This window comes from Camelus ferus, chromosome 4 (genome assembly GCF_009834535.1).
Source record: "Camelus ferus isolate YT-003-E chromosome 4, BCGSAC_Cfer_1.0, whole genome shotgun sequence".
NCBI lineage: Eukaryota > Metazoa > Chordata > Mammalia > Artiodactyla > Camelidae > Camelus > Camelus ferus.
The window spans coordinates 15,807,524-15,822,951 of record NC_045699.1 but is presented as its reverse complement, the minus strand read 5'-3'; positions in this window follow the sequence as shown (position 1 = coordinate 15,822,951).

Genomic DNA, 15,428 nt, shown 5'->3' with positions numbered 1-15,428 from the left:
ATGCTTAAGGTTTAAACATCTTAAGGAACTGTCCTGCTTGTCCCCTCTCCCCAAAAGGAAGGACTCCACCTAAACCCTTCATGTGAGCTGATGCTCCTTTAATTAAAAGTAGATGATAGCGGTGGGGAGGGTATAGCTCAGTGGTAGAGCACATGCTTAGCATGCATGAGGTCCTGAGTTCGATCCTCAGTACCTCCATTTAACAAATAAATAAGTAAACCTAATTACCTCCCCACCCAGAAAAAAAGATGAAACAACAACAAAAACAATAGGGAAAAAAAAAGTAGATGATAGTGTAAAATAAATTTGATTTTGCCTCCTGGTTCTACTGCTTACTGGGTAACTGACCTTGGGCAAGTCCACTCCTGCAGTCTCACTACCCTATTCTGTAAAATAGGATTATTAGAGGGTATTCAATGAGATTAAATTAAGATAATTTATCTTAAAAGCTCTGCAAATTAACTGGTTCACAGTATTCAATAAAACACTGGACACATCTTTTTTTTCTTATGCAATCTCAAGAAGTATAAATTATATTTTAGCATTTTAATATGACTTTCTATTATTTCAATGGTAGTATCTGTGTGTATATCCACATATACGAGGTGTGTGAAACTAGGCAGATAACACCTCAAAACAGAAGGGGAGCGGATTCTAGAGAAAAGAGCTCCCAGTGAGATGCCTAGAACACAGCGAGACAAGACTAATCAGTGAGATTCATTTAAAGAAGAAAAATGCAAAGCCACAAGGAATTGGTCAAGGGGAAAATGAGGAACAAAGGAACAAGTACTTGGCACATTTTTGAAGAAAATTAGGAATTCAAATCCATCTGCTCAATTTCCGACAAAGTTAAAAAAAAAAAATCAACAGACGGCTAGGTCTGCTCTAATAGCTGGATAAGAAAGAAATACAAACCAGAAATACCATTTGGCATAATAATGCGGGCTGGGGTGACACCAAGAGAGCCAATGTGTGCCCCAAAGTGAGAGGAACCTGGGACGAACCCCAGGGAAATGCTGGAGAAGGCAGCACGATCAAAAACAGGAATGGGATTTACTGTTTTCTCCTGAATACTGGACTTGCTTTTGTAAAATGCTGAATGAGGACTGGAATCCACTACATCTTGCCCTTTGATTTCCATATGCCCACTCACATGTCTGCTGTTTTTAACTGCCAAGAACATAAGCCATCAATTACCCAGGAGAAAAGTCAAAGAAGGATCTTTTTCCTCCTGTGTCGCCCAGCTTGGTGTATGCAGAAAGGAACTGATGGCTACCATTCCCTTTCACTTTTGTCCAATAGAGGAGAATAATGGGCATCTCCTCAATTCCTCCTAGTCCTTTCTAACTAGTAAAGAAAGAGAGGTGCACCAGTTCTGACATTTTAGTAAAGAAAAAATGGTCCCCCAAGTTAAGGGAATCCCCATTCCTCTATGTCTTAATGATTTTTACAGTTTTTTAAATAAAATAATTGTTAGAATATTTTTTAGAGCTGTTTTAGGCTTATAGAAAAATTGAGTAGAAGTACAGAGTTCCCCTACTGCCCCACCCTGTCTCTCCTCCCCTCAGTGGCTTCCTCTATCATTACCTTGCATTAGTGCAATACATTTGTTACAACTGATGAACCAACAGATACATTATTATTAAATGAAGTCCACAGTTTACATTAGAGTTCACTCTTTGTGTTTGTAGTTTTATGGGTTTTGGCAAATACCATGGTATAATACCATGAATCCACCAATGCAGTATCAAACATCATACAGAATAATTCCACTGGCCTAAAAATCCTCTGTGTTCCACATATTTAACCTTCCTTCCCTCCCCATCCAACTTCTCATATCGTTTTAAATTATCTCTTTATGTTTGCCTTTTCCATAATGTCATATAGTTGGAACTATCACGTATAATTAGACTGGTTCCCTTCAGTTAGCAATAAGTATTTTACGTTCCTCCATGTCTTTTCATGGTTAGTTTTTTTTTTTTTTCAGCTCTCTCCATCTGCATAATAGAGTTGAGTAAGTCTTGTTAAGTCCTAAGAGTTGAAAAGTCAGCAAAATTACCTCTGATATTTAGGCTATAACAAGTCTCAACCATAGAGATCTCTTTACAATGTTGCCCATTTTCCCTCAGTTTCTATTTTATAGGGTAATAAGTTCCCATCAGAAAAAAACCTTCCTCATATCTACCCTAAATTTCAGGAATCCATTTGGATTTCCATGAGACAGAATTGTTCTTTTTCTCATTCAACAAGCATTTACTGAACACTAGTTGTGTGCCAGAACTTGGTCTCCAAATGAGTAAGCCCCAGCCCTCATCCTTAAAAATGGAAATGTCTTTTTGTTCCTCCTAATATTTTTTGCATTCTGTAAGCAGTTTTTGCCTTGTCAATCCCCTTCCAGAAAAACTATGATCATTCCTAATTGTCAATTGTATCAAGTCAACACTTCATGCCAGGCATTTCAGGTTCTGCTGTTAACTTACCAAAACCAACTTACCTAATCATCATCCATGCTTCCCCAAACAATGCTCACAACTGTCACACACGCATGTGAGGAGGACCTCGTTTTTTAAAGGGAGCTTTATTAAGCCAAGATCATGCCATGTGGTGGCCATACATCTGCTAAGACACGCATGTTCCCATCTGCCACACACCATCATCTTCCTTGTTCCAACTGTGAAGAGCCTCCAGCCCCGAGCTCTTGGGTCACATCTGCACCACTGTAGGCCACACAGGCCGCAGTTCTGCTGCTGTGCACACCAGACCACGAGGGGTAGGAACTCTAAAACTGCCCACGTCTGTCTGGCATCTCCTGTAGCCACGCTAAGCATCTACCCCAGCCATTCTGGCCACTGTGGCTCCTCTATGAGATTTCCTACCTCCAGGGCCTGACTTCCTAGAAAGCAGGATGCCCAGAAAATAAAGCCCCCAAAACTGTTTGGAGATGTATTTGTGCCTCAAGTTTCAGAATTCAACTATGAAACCCCAAATATGAACACTGTTTATTCTACATTTCCACATACATGAATACTCCACTAGTGCCTGAAAGGGAACATGATCAATTCAGCAGAAGAGAAGTATACTTACAATATTCCAAAATACTATTCCACTATACAGGTTGAAAATTCTAGCTTTGTCTCTGTCTTGGTTAATTAAGGAGAGACCTTACCAAATCATGGTCAGTTTGAATACTTCCAGTCACCCTTCAACAGTATTTATATAGTTTCTCCTGGAACTACCAATATGTATTACTTGCTTGGGGAGGAGTAGGTGGATATATTTAGAAACATTCAATAATTAAAATCACTTTCTACTTACCTTCTGCAAACACATCTTAATGACAGAGTTCCCTTCAATTCCATTAAAGCACAATTTTAATGAAATCTGTTATCTCAGCTTATTTAAGGAGATATGTTCGCAGTAATTCTATTTTAAGGGGGCTATCTTTTCTTTCCAGTGCTTACTGAGAACACAGACACACACACACACAGCATTTGCTGTGATCTCTCCAAAGAGAAATGAAGAAATATTACAAGAAAGGGGGCAGAGGTGGGCAAGAAAAAGCACCCAAGGGAAGCTGTTAGCTCTTTTCAAGCCCTCAGGAAAACAGAGCATAAATAAATACACCTTTTTTCTCTATGTAATCTTCAAATAAACTTAAAAATTCAGGATGCCTTTTCAAGAACAGCTCCTTGGCCTCTGCTTCGTGGTCAGGGTCCCATTGTCTTACCGACTCCCCCTTCCAAGAGGTGCTGCTTACCTCTAGACTTTTTCTTGAAATGGTCTTGGGTCAATAGGAAAGACTGATTTATGCAAAGTTGCTTGCTTATTGTCTGCAAAACACATAAAATGGGCAACAAAGAAACAGAGCATTAATAAACCAGCAACCAGCAACGTGTGCACATCTTCACGTGCAAGTCAACGACCTTCTTGTTGACTAAGGGATGCTGGCCTAAAGACTTGTCAGACTGTGTTGGAACCTCCCTGAGGTAGCAGGAGAATCCTAAGGGGACGTGGAGATCAGAGTTACAGGACCCAAAGGACAGCCAACTGGTGGCAACAGCAGCTTCTGGGTTCTGCCAGTGCAGATAATCAGCTAATGCAATCTGCCCTGGTTCCAGCTTCCCTTTGGACTCTGAGATCTGCTAAACATTTATGAAAGAAATAAATAGTGGGTAACACTTCCTCCTTATATGTTGGCTTGGAAATTCCCAGGAGAGGTTGCTTGGGAGAGGTGTTGGCAGCAGTGATGGTGACAGTGCTGGGAACAGTAGCAAAATGAACAGCAGTTTAACACTCATTCTTTTATAAGAGGAGCACATGAAACTCTTATATCAAATCTGAGATCTAGCTATCTATAATGATGTTTTCCTACAAAGGAAGAAACGAAGGCTCAAAAAGAGGGTAAGTGACTTACCTGAAGCCACCCCCAACACCAAGGGCAGTGCCAGAATTCAAGCTCAGATGGTGGGCCTCCAGTACCTAAGGTCTTCTCATGAGATTGTCCTGTAATACGAAGAACCACAGGATGAAGAACCATTATCTTGGTCTCTGATTAAACATACACTCTATTTAAAAAAAGGAATGTGACTGTTGTTTCATTAATATTGTTTGCAAAATTACCACTCGATAAACGACATCACAGTATTTAGCATTCTCCTTGTAGTATTAGAAAACTCTGGCACAGAAGTTAACATTAGTCCCCTAAAACCCCCACATGAATTACCATTTCCCATTCACATTCAGCTAGATTCAGATTTACTTGCATTTCTGGACCACCACCAACACACAAAGCACTATGTTAAGTACCACCCTGTGCACATTCGTATTTAATCCTATTAGCAGGAGGTAGGCTGCATTATTCCCATTCGCCAGAAGCAGCAATGAGGGGAAAAGATACTCACTCATTCATTCTTTCATTCATTCATTCATCAATAATTTATTTAATCGGCCAATACTTATTAACTATATACATATGCAGTTGACCCTTGACTAACACAAGCTTAAACTCCGTGGGTCCACTTATACAAAGATTTTTTCACTAAATACAGATCACTATATGATCTGTGGTTGGCTGGATCTGTGGATGCGGAACTGCGTATAAAGAGGGCAGACTGTAAAGTTATATGCAGATTTTCGATTGCATGGAGGGTTGGCGCCCCTAACCCCTGAGTTGTTCAAATGTTAATTCTGTGTGGGTGCAGATATGCATGTTTATGTTATGACTTCATCTCATAACAACACTGGTGATACTTGTTATTACATCTATTTTGCAGTTGAGGAAAACTCTAGGGCTTCAAGAACCTGGATAATTAACCCAAAGTCACACAGCTTCTAAGTGACAGACCTCAGATTGTAGCCAGACTTCCACTCCAGAGCCTGTGTGCTCAGCCACTAAACTATCCTGCCATCCAGAAGTCTAAGCAGTATTCAGGGTTTGCACAAAAGCTGGTGACGAGTATCTCTGGTGGACTCAGAGATCTGAATAATAAATCAGAACATTATTAATATCAAGTGATTTGGGAAATAAGCCTGTAGAACAAAATTAACTCTGAATATGCCTAACTCTGCAAAGTTGATTTTGGTTTGGTTCAGCTGCTTGTTTTCCGAGCCTCGAGTATATCCAACTATCTTGCAGATTTTTAGTCATTATGAAAAAGTAGCCCATTTCCTAGGGTTTTTTCAGAGGCAATACTATTTTACTGATATTTTTTCCACTCAGCATAGAGTGTGTGCAACAGTCCTCTGTACATTATGAATCCAAGAGGATCAAGATGTGGGGCGACACCAGCTTTGTCTCCCAACCATGCAGCCAGGTCTGGGTCAGCCTCTGGGCAGCAAAGCCGCCATCTCCACACCCTGGCCACAAACACTTGACCCAGGCAAATTTCCTCCATGCTCACAGGGGCTGACCTGTTAGCTTGAACTCCACAAGCAAAAAGCATAAAATACAAGATGAATATGGAAGGGAGACCCAGGTGGCAGATTCCACGTGTTATTTTTAGTCTGACCGCCAAAATCTTTTCACCCTCATAAACAGAATGAATCTGGACTCAGCCTTATTCTTTTGGAGAAGCTGATTAAATAAGAAAGGAGTTTTGCCACTAATAGGCAATGCCCAACAAAAAATGAGGCTCTTGTGGCTCGTCTCAAAAGGAAAAGCTCCAAGAAAGCACTGAATTTGCAAAGAAGTGCACCTCATAAATTGTGCACAAAAAGGTTTTGAAGATCCAGATAAAAAGCTCAGTTCCAGCATGACCATCTGTTATCTCCCCCTAAAAGAAGATAGCTAGTAGTTTATAAAAGCAGTAAAACAGTTCCAGAGCTCAAAGGCAATCGCAAGGACTCTCAGTTACAAACAGGCAACATACAGACCGACAAGCAGCCAAGCCTGCTTCACCTCCTCTCCACACACAAAGATTCTTCTAGGAATTGACATCTGACCCGCTCTTTTCCTCTCCCTCCAAAAGGCTGCAATGGAGTATCATACCTGCCTTCCCCTTTTCACCTATGTTCACAGCTTATTTAATTTTTTATCTGGCAATCTTTTCCATTCACATGGATCACCTCTGACCCCTTCCTCATCACTCTGTCCCAGCCCTCAATATCTAATTCTTATCTAGTTCTCTTGGAAGACTCTCTCCTCTCTAAGTGGTGAGCCAAGAATGGAATGGAACCCTGGTTGGTCAGTGTGAAAGGTTAATGATACATATGCATAACTCGTTTCATTGCACTTTGCCGATGTTGCACTTTTTACAGATTGAAGGTTTGTGACAACCCCGTTGAGTAAGTCTATCGGCACCATTTTTCCAATGTTATCTGCTCATTTCCTGTCTCTGTGTCACATTCTGGTAATTCTCGCAAAATTTCAAAATTTTTCATTATATTTGTCATGGTGACCTGTGATCAGCGATCTTTGATGTTACAGTTGCACAAAGATCATGAAGGCTCAGACGATGGTTACTTTTTTTTTTTTTTAGCAATAAGAGTATCTTTATTTTAAGTAAGGCATGTACATTGTTTTCTTAAGACATAATGCTACACTTAATAGACTACAGTTAGGGTAAACATAACTTTAATTTGCATTTAGAAACCCAAAAATTCATGTGACTCGCTTTATTGTGATATTTATTTATTGCAGAGGTCTGGAATTCAACCTGCAATATCTCCAAGGTCTGCCTGAACCTAGATCACAAAGAAGAAAGTTTAACCAGAAACAAGTTACATCATTTCTTGAAGCTGAAACGCACATCACCTTTGCTTCTCTCCCACAGCTTCCTTTCAGCCCCAGCATGTAGCATTGTGCTTAAGAATTTGAGCAAAGACTTTTGCTGCCTGGACTGTAATCCTGGCTCTATGCTTACTGAATGTCTGGCCCTGGGTGAGTCACTGGACTTCTGGAGCCTCAGTTCCCCCAGTGGTAAACTGTATATAGTAATGTACGTACCCTACGGGGTTGTGAGGAGTGAATGAGATAATTCATTTAAAGTACATAACATGGGGGGAAGGTAGAGCTCAATGGTAGAGTGCATGCCTAGCAACCTCCAGTACCTCCATTAAAAAAAAGTTATATAAATAAATAAATATATACACCTAATTACCTCCCCCCAACAGAAAATTAAAAAAAAAAGAAAAGCAACACAATGCCTGACACATTTTAAGTCCTGATTAATGTTATTCATGGTTATGAGCAGTAGCATCTACATCCTTCCCTAACTAAACTGTTCTTATTTGACCTCACCATCCTTTTACAGTAATTACTAAGATCACAAGTGTATTTTTCCTGTTGTTTTATGACAAATATACAAAGCAATTCTTAAAGAACACCAGTGCCTAAGTCTGGCCAATGATAATGTCAAAGGAGGTGAATGAAGCAAGGGGAAAACCCAGGCTACCTGGAGAGTCCCTGGTTCAGGGATTAACCATCAGCCTCACAGGTGCTTCCAGAGATCTGACTCTGCCAGCTTGCCAAGGATGGATCTGTATCTGAGAGGTATATTTGATTTAACCAAACTTGGGAAACGTTTACAGAACTGCAATCCTTATCTTCTAATTTACAATGATAAATCTAACTGTGACTGGATGATAAAACTTGTGGCAGCATGACCGGAGAAATCTCTCCGTTGGAAGACCTATTGAAGAAGACAAATGTTAACCAGAAATTGTTGGGTGGATATGCAAATAAGAGTTAGCTGATGTTAACTGCATCGCCTAAAATAATCTGATGCATCTGTCTTGCAAAGAGGCCAGTCCCTTCAGAGGTCACTGGTTAAATAAAGCCCCCTCTACCATGTGCAATGCTGCCTGGGGCTCTGCCAGTGGATGTCCCAGACCCTCCTCCCTCAGTTCTCCCAGGGCTGGTGAAGAAGTTTCTGACATCTTAGAGACCCAGATTCTCTATTGATTTTTTTAAAAGATAACTTTGTGTACGTCTGTTCCGATCAACTTTACACTAACTCTGCAGCAATACTCCCTGGGGTACATTTTCCTTCCCTCACACACAAGCTCTTAGGGTAAACCTCAATGGACTGACAACATTTATATGTTCTATTATATGAAAAATAGTCATGTGGGAAGAGGGTGCTGGTGAAAAATTCAATAATGTATCACATTATTTTAAAGGAAAACTAACGCCAAGTTCCAAGTAAAGGACTTTATACATTTGTTTGACACTTGCCCCCAGCCGTCGCCTTCATTCCAAAATAACATCCCACTCACTGCACCTTTACGCAGGAGGGTTTCTATTTCCAATATGCTTCTCTTCAACACTAAACAAAGTCACTGTAATTATTCTGGCATAAATCTAGCCCTAAAAGGGTGATACTTACTCTACCCATGTTTACACTTAGGAGGTGTTAACAACATGAGAAAATCTTTACAGGGTTAAGTGAAAAAAATCAAGATTAAAAAATGGTATATTCAGAATGCATCCAAGGTAGCACAAGATTAAGCTGTGCTCTGAAAATCAGTGCCTGAGACAGATGCGCTGCTCTGAGATGTCCCGTATAGATACACAATGTATCATACATTTGTCTGTATCCTCCTGCCTCAGTTTCTTTAACTGCACAATGGGAAGACAGCCTAGCTCAGACTATAATGAGGATTAAATGATTCAGTGTTAGTAAAATGCTTACAACAGGGCCTGGCACATAGTAGTCATTCAGTAACTCAAAGCTCATTCTCATCTCCACCATCATAAAAATATGAATTAAAAGCTAGGAGGAAATATATCCAATTATTATTAGTATCCACCTCTAGAAAAAAGATAAAGATACCCACTTTCTTCCTCATTATAATATCCTGCATGTTCTGCAAATTTTTTTGTAATGACCAGAGATGACTCAGATGACCAGAAAAAGAATACACTTCCAAAAAGAAAGAAAACATTTCAGATGGTGACTTAGAGCCTGAAATATTTTTTGTCCAAAAGTCCCTGTAATGATGCCATTTGAGTTCATAACTGTTACTTTTCTTCTGCTGCCATAACAAATTACCACAAACTTAGTGGCTTAAAACAATAGAAATTATTATCTTACAGCTCCACAGGTCCTAAGTTTGACATGGGTCTCCCTGGGCTAAAATCACGGGTGTACAGGGCTGCACACCCTTCGAGAGGGAGGGGACCACCCACCCAGAGCTGGACTGTCCAACAGGGGTAGTCATTAGCCGTATACTATTTAAATTTACGCTGATTAAAGTAATATTACAAATCTAGTTCCTTCATAACAGCAGCCACATTTCAAGTGTTCAACAGCCACATGTGGCTAGTACCTTCTTTACTGGACAACACAGTTACAAGACATTTTCATCACTGCAGAAAGTTCACCTGGACAGTGCAGGTCCAGAGGTGAGACCCATCCCGGCCTCCTAAAACTGGTGTCCTGGTTGAGCTTTGTCGCCAGCATCTTCTTCTCAAATACAGACTGCCTTGCATCAGTTCCGTGTCTTAAACTGTTCTTTGGTCTCTACTGCCTGTAACAGATTTTGTTGCAATACTTTAAAGTTATAAAATCAATTCAAACCAAACCTTATATATAAATCATAACACATGGCTACTCCAGTTGTAGCTAAAGATGGACATTGAGATGACCTCCCCGCTCCCTGCCCCGATATGCCCCACCCCAGGCCTGTAGTGCTCTGAGGATGGCCAGTCTACAAGGATGAGACAAAATTCCTTAGCATGAAGTAAAAAACCTTCTTCACGTAGGCCCAGCCCATGTGCTCTCCCTGGGGACACCCCGCCACTCACTTTCCTCTTCAAGTTTATCCATGAGACCCCCTTTACTGCTATATCCTTCCTTCTGTTCAAAGTGATTAAAGTCGACAATTTAGGTGACAGAAACAAACTTTAAGACTTCGTCAAGCGGGTAGTTCCCGTCCGCAAGGGTCCAGAGAACTGCTAAATGGGGCAGGAGGCAGGAAGCTTTCACAGGATGAAAAGTAAGGAACAAGGGAGGGAGTATAGGGCCCAGAGCTGGCTTGGCATTGGGGCTCAGCTGACTGGATCTACTGTGTCTCTGGTCCAGCGGAGCAGTCACAGGGACATGGGGATTAGATCTAAGCGTCAGTTGGCTCAAGTGGCGCTTGGGCAAGAGCGGCTCCATCTTGGGCCCAGATACAGGTTTCAACACTTCTCTTCTATCTACAAAATCCCTCCTCAGTCTTCAACCTCCAATTCCCTCATCACCGCTGAGGAAAGCTCCTGACAGAAAAAAATCATGTGTGTCCCACAGGCCTTCATAACAGACAGGTGCTCTTAGCCTGAGAGTGAACACACGGACGGGCTTTAGAGGATGTTTCTGGGAACCCCAGAACTGCATGCATATCTCTGTGTATAGGAGCACTGGGAGGGGGAGATGCTCCCGGTTTTCCCACAATTAGCAGTTGGTCTGTGACTCTAAATGTTTAAGCACATTGCTAGAGGACGTTGGGGTCCAAACAGAAGCCCCCTCAGCACTTTACAATCTCTCTTTCAACCTCAGTTTCCAAATATACTTTGTTTTTAAATTTTCTCACAAAAATATATTATGGTACATTTATTGAGTCAGCTCTACAGTCTCTTCTCCAAGTTAAAAGCTCCTGCTTACTCTGCTTCATCCCTTCAACCGAGACCACCGAGCAGAGTGCTCCAACACACACTCTCTGAGAGAAGAAAAGGTGAGGCAGTGCACATCCCTGAACTAGAAAAACGGTTCCACCATCCTCAATTAAACTGTGTACACTTGGGAGGAAATTATTAGTAGACACTGCAGAGCTCTTACCTGTGCCAGGTGCAGTGCTATGCAGGTGACACACAGTATCTTAATTAAGCCTCACATCCCTGGAGAAGTCAGTATTACCCCAATTTTTTACAGATGAAGAAACAAGTTTAAGCCACAGAGCTAGTAAACAGTACACTGGGATCTGAGCCTAGGCCATCGGATAAGTCGGTACTGAGATCACCACATTCTTAACTGTGTTCCTAGTTCTACCTGAGTAATCCCTGCAAAGGACAGCTTAAAGATGGGTTTGTGACTGTCTAAACTTGCAGATCCAACAGCAAACTGTGAAGACGATTTGAGCCTAAATATGAGAATCGTTCCCTTTTAAAATGGAGGCAAAGGTTAGCATTAGCTAAGAACTATCTTTGGGATCTAAACATACCATGAGTCCACAGATAACTTTGTCACTCATTGGCTCTGTAACATTAGGGGTGTTCTCTCAGCTCTCAGGGCACAGTTTCTGGATCTCAGGATCATAAAATTATTTGCTTCTTGGAAAATAAATTAAATGACATAGGTAAAGTATTTAGTGTCCTTCTAAGTATTTGGTAATGACTAAATATATAATAGTAATTATTGTTATTATTGCTGGAAAACAGGTCTGAACCAGAAGAAGGTTCTGACTGATTAAATTAGCCTCCCTAAGTGAGCCAAGATAGCTGAGCTGAGGCAGTTAGACTACCTACTCCTCTGCTTCTGCATAAGGATGAAGTAAGTCAGAGAGTTAAGGCCCCCGTTTCACAAGGACAAGCCTTATGGGAGAGTGGCCAATGACAAGCTTCTTCTCTGACCATAAGGAGCTGGTGGGCAGCAGGCAGATGGGACCACAAAATATCTGAGTCCCCATACAGACTGGGGCCGCTGCATTTGGCTTTACAGCCATCAGAATGAGGCCTGAGACCCAGCCCTGCTCCTCCAGCTCTTCCCAGGATGGGACACCTCATAATCCAAGCAACTGAACACTGGTTCACGAAGCAACACTTACACTATGTCTGACACAACCACATCCAGCCCAGGAAATACTTCCTGACTCATAAGAATCTTCATCCTGGGGCTAGGAATGGGAAAGTACGATGGCTGAGTAACAAAGGAATTCCTACTCTTTCCCTTGGGAACGTGAAACTAATAAATGCCCTTATATTTCGGTTTCACCTGTGTAGTATTAAAGAGTTTAATGCAGGTGAACCACAAAGGCTAAGAGGAATTAAAGTGTGTGGCTTTAACTAGTACAGCTAGACCATAAAAGACATTTTACAACTTGTGAGTTAAAACAAGGCTACCCTAAAACTTCAGATGGAGAATTTTCCGTACTTATAGTCAGACTTGGCCTCCGAGAGCAGTACTCAGTCATGAAACACATCCTCCATATTGCTACTGTCTCCTAACTTCTCCTGACTGCTCCGAAGAAACACGCTAAAATCACTCCCCACTCCTAGATTTGGCCCATGCTGTGCTCCATTCCCTGCCTACAATACTTCTGCTCCTCTTTACACACTCACAACTTACCCACCCTTCCCATTTTATCCCAAGTCCCATCTTATGTTTAAATGATAAGGCGTCCCCCAAGACTGTCATCTCCAGCCACCCTGCTCAACCTGTATATAGTCCACAAATACTGAACGTACTCTCTGTGGCAGGCAGGGTGCTAGGTTTAACAGGGAATAAAACAGACACGTGGTAAAGAAGGCAGAGCAAAAAGCACGGAAAAATTAAAACGGTATTTCCACAGCAAAAGGTCCAATCACAAAATTACCGTCTAGGAATGACTTTTGTAATGAAATGTGGCCTCACCAAGTTTCCTGGGATCCTGGGTCAGACTCCACTGTGTTTTTTTTTTTTTTTTTTTTTTAAAGAACCAAAGTTGGATAATACTAGCTGCCGCTGGCTGCACCCTGTGAAGTACGAGATAAAAATAAACCAGGAGTTTCCGCACGCACGCACGCGCCCGGGCACGCACGCGCTCGGGCACGCACGCGCCCGGGCACGCACGCACGCGCTCGGGCACGCACTTCCTGTGGGTACGTTTGGAGTTCGTACAAAGCCTCCCTTGTCCGTGTAAGATTTAGCCTGCTGTGCCATTAACGATATACATGCTTTGCCTTTCCTTCTGTATAAGATGAACAGGGCTTTTAAACTGCTGGTAGCTCTGGCTCTTTCAATATAAATATCAATGCTTTCTTCAAACGGCATGAAGTGAATTTTAAAGTGCTTTATTCTGCTGATGTCCCTTGAAAGATATCAATTTGTTAAGTAGCTCTCATACAATTTTCAGTCTCAAGTCCATCATTTGTAGCCAGAAGTGAGGACAGCACAACTGGAAAGAGGTCTAAAGCTGTTATTTTAAACAAACAGCTAGTTACAATTGCTGGTAAGGGAGAGCTTCTCCATTTGTCTTTTCATACATTCGCTAGTTTGTCACCCCAGCATTCATGTCCATAATCTGATTAGCTAGAGGGGTGTCCAGAAATCCCTTTGCTACAGTAGCTACTTGCAAAATCCAAATACATCAAAACAATTATTAATAAAATATATCTATAAGCGTGTTTATAGTCACAGGGGGTTAAGAGGGAAATGAAACAGCAGTTCCTGCCAGCTCCTTTCCCCTGGAATTCATAATTTATTTACCTTGTCTGTCTTGTTCCCGGTGTGGCTGCAATCAATTGCATTCAATGTCAGCTCCTACTACAACAGTCTACTGTGTCTGCACTTCAAACTCTACAAGCTAAAAGTATACAAATTCTTTTACAGAAACATCAGCATGAACATTTTAGTTATCCAGATGAAAATCTAATTGTTTCTAGACAGTGATCTGAGGGCCCAACTCTCCCCCTTAAAATATTTTTTTGAAGAGAACTGTATTAGGATACGCTGGCTGCTGAAAGAACCCCAGAACTTCAATGACTGAACATAATAAACATTTACTTCACATTTGTACCAAGTCCAGGGAGGATATTCCTGGCCTGGCAGCTCTCCTGGGTGGCTCTGCTCTAAGTACAAACTGAGCAATTCAGTATCCTTGCAACTTTTGTTGCTGGCACCTGCGACATGACCCCACACAATACTCGTGGACGGGTAAGAGAGAGTGGACATGGCCCACCAGAAACTGAGCTACACCTTCCAAAAGAACACGTAACATTCAGGCTCACACTTTATTAGCCAGAAGTAGCCACATGCCCGCAGCTGGATACAAGAGCCTTGGGAAACACAATCCCTGCTGGACGGCACTTCACAAGTCTGCGTCATGGAGGGGAGCACCTGGCCAGTGACCAGCTGTCCATCTCTGGCCTAAGAACCTAAAGTATACATAAATTTAAAAACCACATGATCTTCTACCAAAATTCAGCTCTTACCAGTCCAACAGCAGGTACCAATGCTTGGCTCCTAAGGGCTCACAGTGAGACAATAGAAGGTACCAGTTTAAATACGTGCACTTAGGAGGCAGACAAACCTAGATTCAATTCCTGATGCATCACTGAGCAGTGGTTTGACCTTGTGCAGAGAATTTCACCCCTCTCTGCCTCATCAGAACAATGGAGACAATAGTAATATTTTATTCATAGGGTTGTAGCGAGGATTAAATGATGAAATGTACATCAATAAAGACCACCCAAATGAGAACGCACATAAGGCTCCATATAGCAAAGAGTCACACACCATCGCTTGCGTTTGGCCGAGACTCAAAGGCAGGCAGGGAGTGAGAGCGCCTTATAATAAAAAAAGGGAAGGCTTCAGGTGTGCTTTGATAGGAGGCTATGGGCATGGGGAGGCTGGAGGTGGGCTACCTAGAAGCAAAGCATCTTAACTGATTGGTTTGAAAAGCGTGCTTGACTTTCCCTGCTTGATCCTGAATTAAAAGTGGGCAAAAAATAGAGGAGCTGACAGTCACTGACCAAGTCCTAACCTTAATGGGCCAGTTGCTGTGGAAGATGTGGGTCAGAGTTCTCATACATGATCCAGCCACTGTCCTTTTGTGTGTTCAGTCTCACATGAGCTATTATTATTCCAAACTAGATGGTGGATCTCCTTCCACATGGATAGAGATGCCCAGGTGTATACTCCTCTGGAAAAACTTCAATCAGTTTCTTAAATCCTGGGCATTACGGGATATGGGGTGGGAAAAATACAAGAAAACAGTGTAAATTCTGTGCTGTTTGGCAAAGTGAGGTCTAC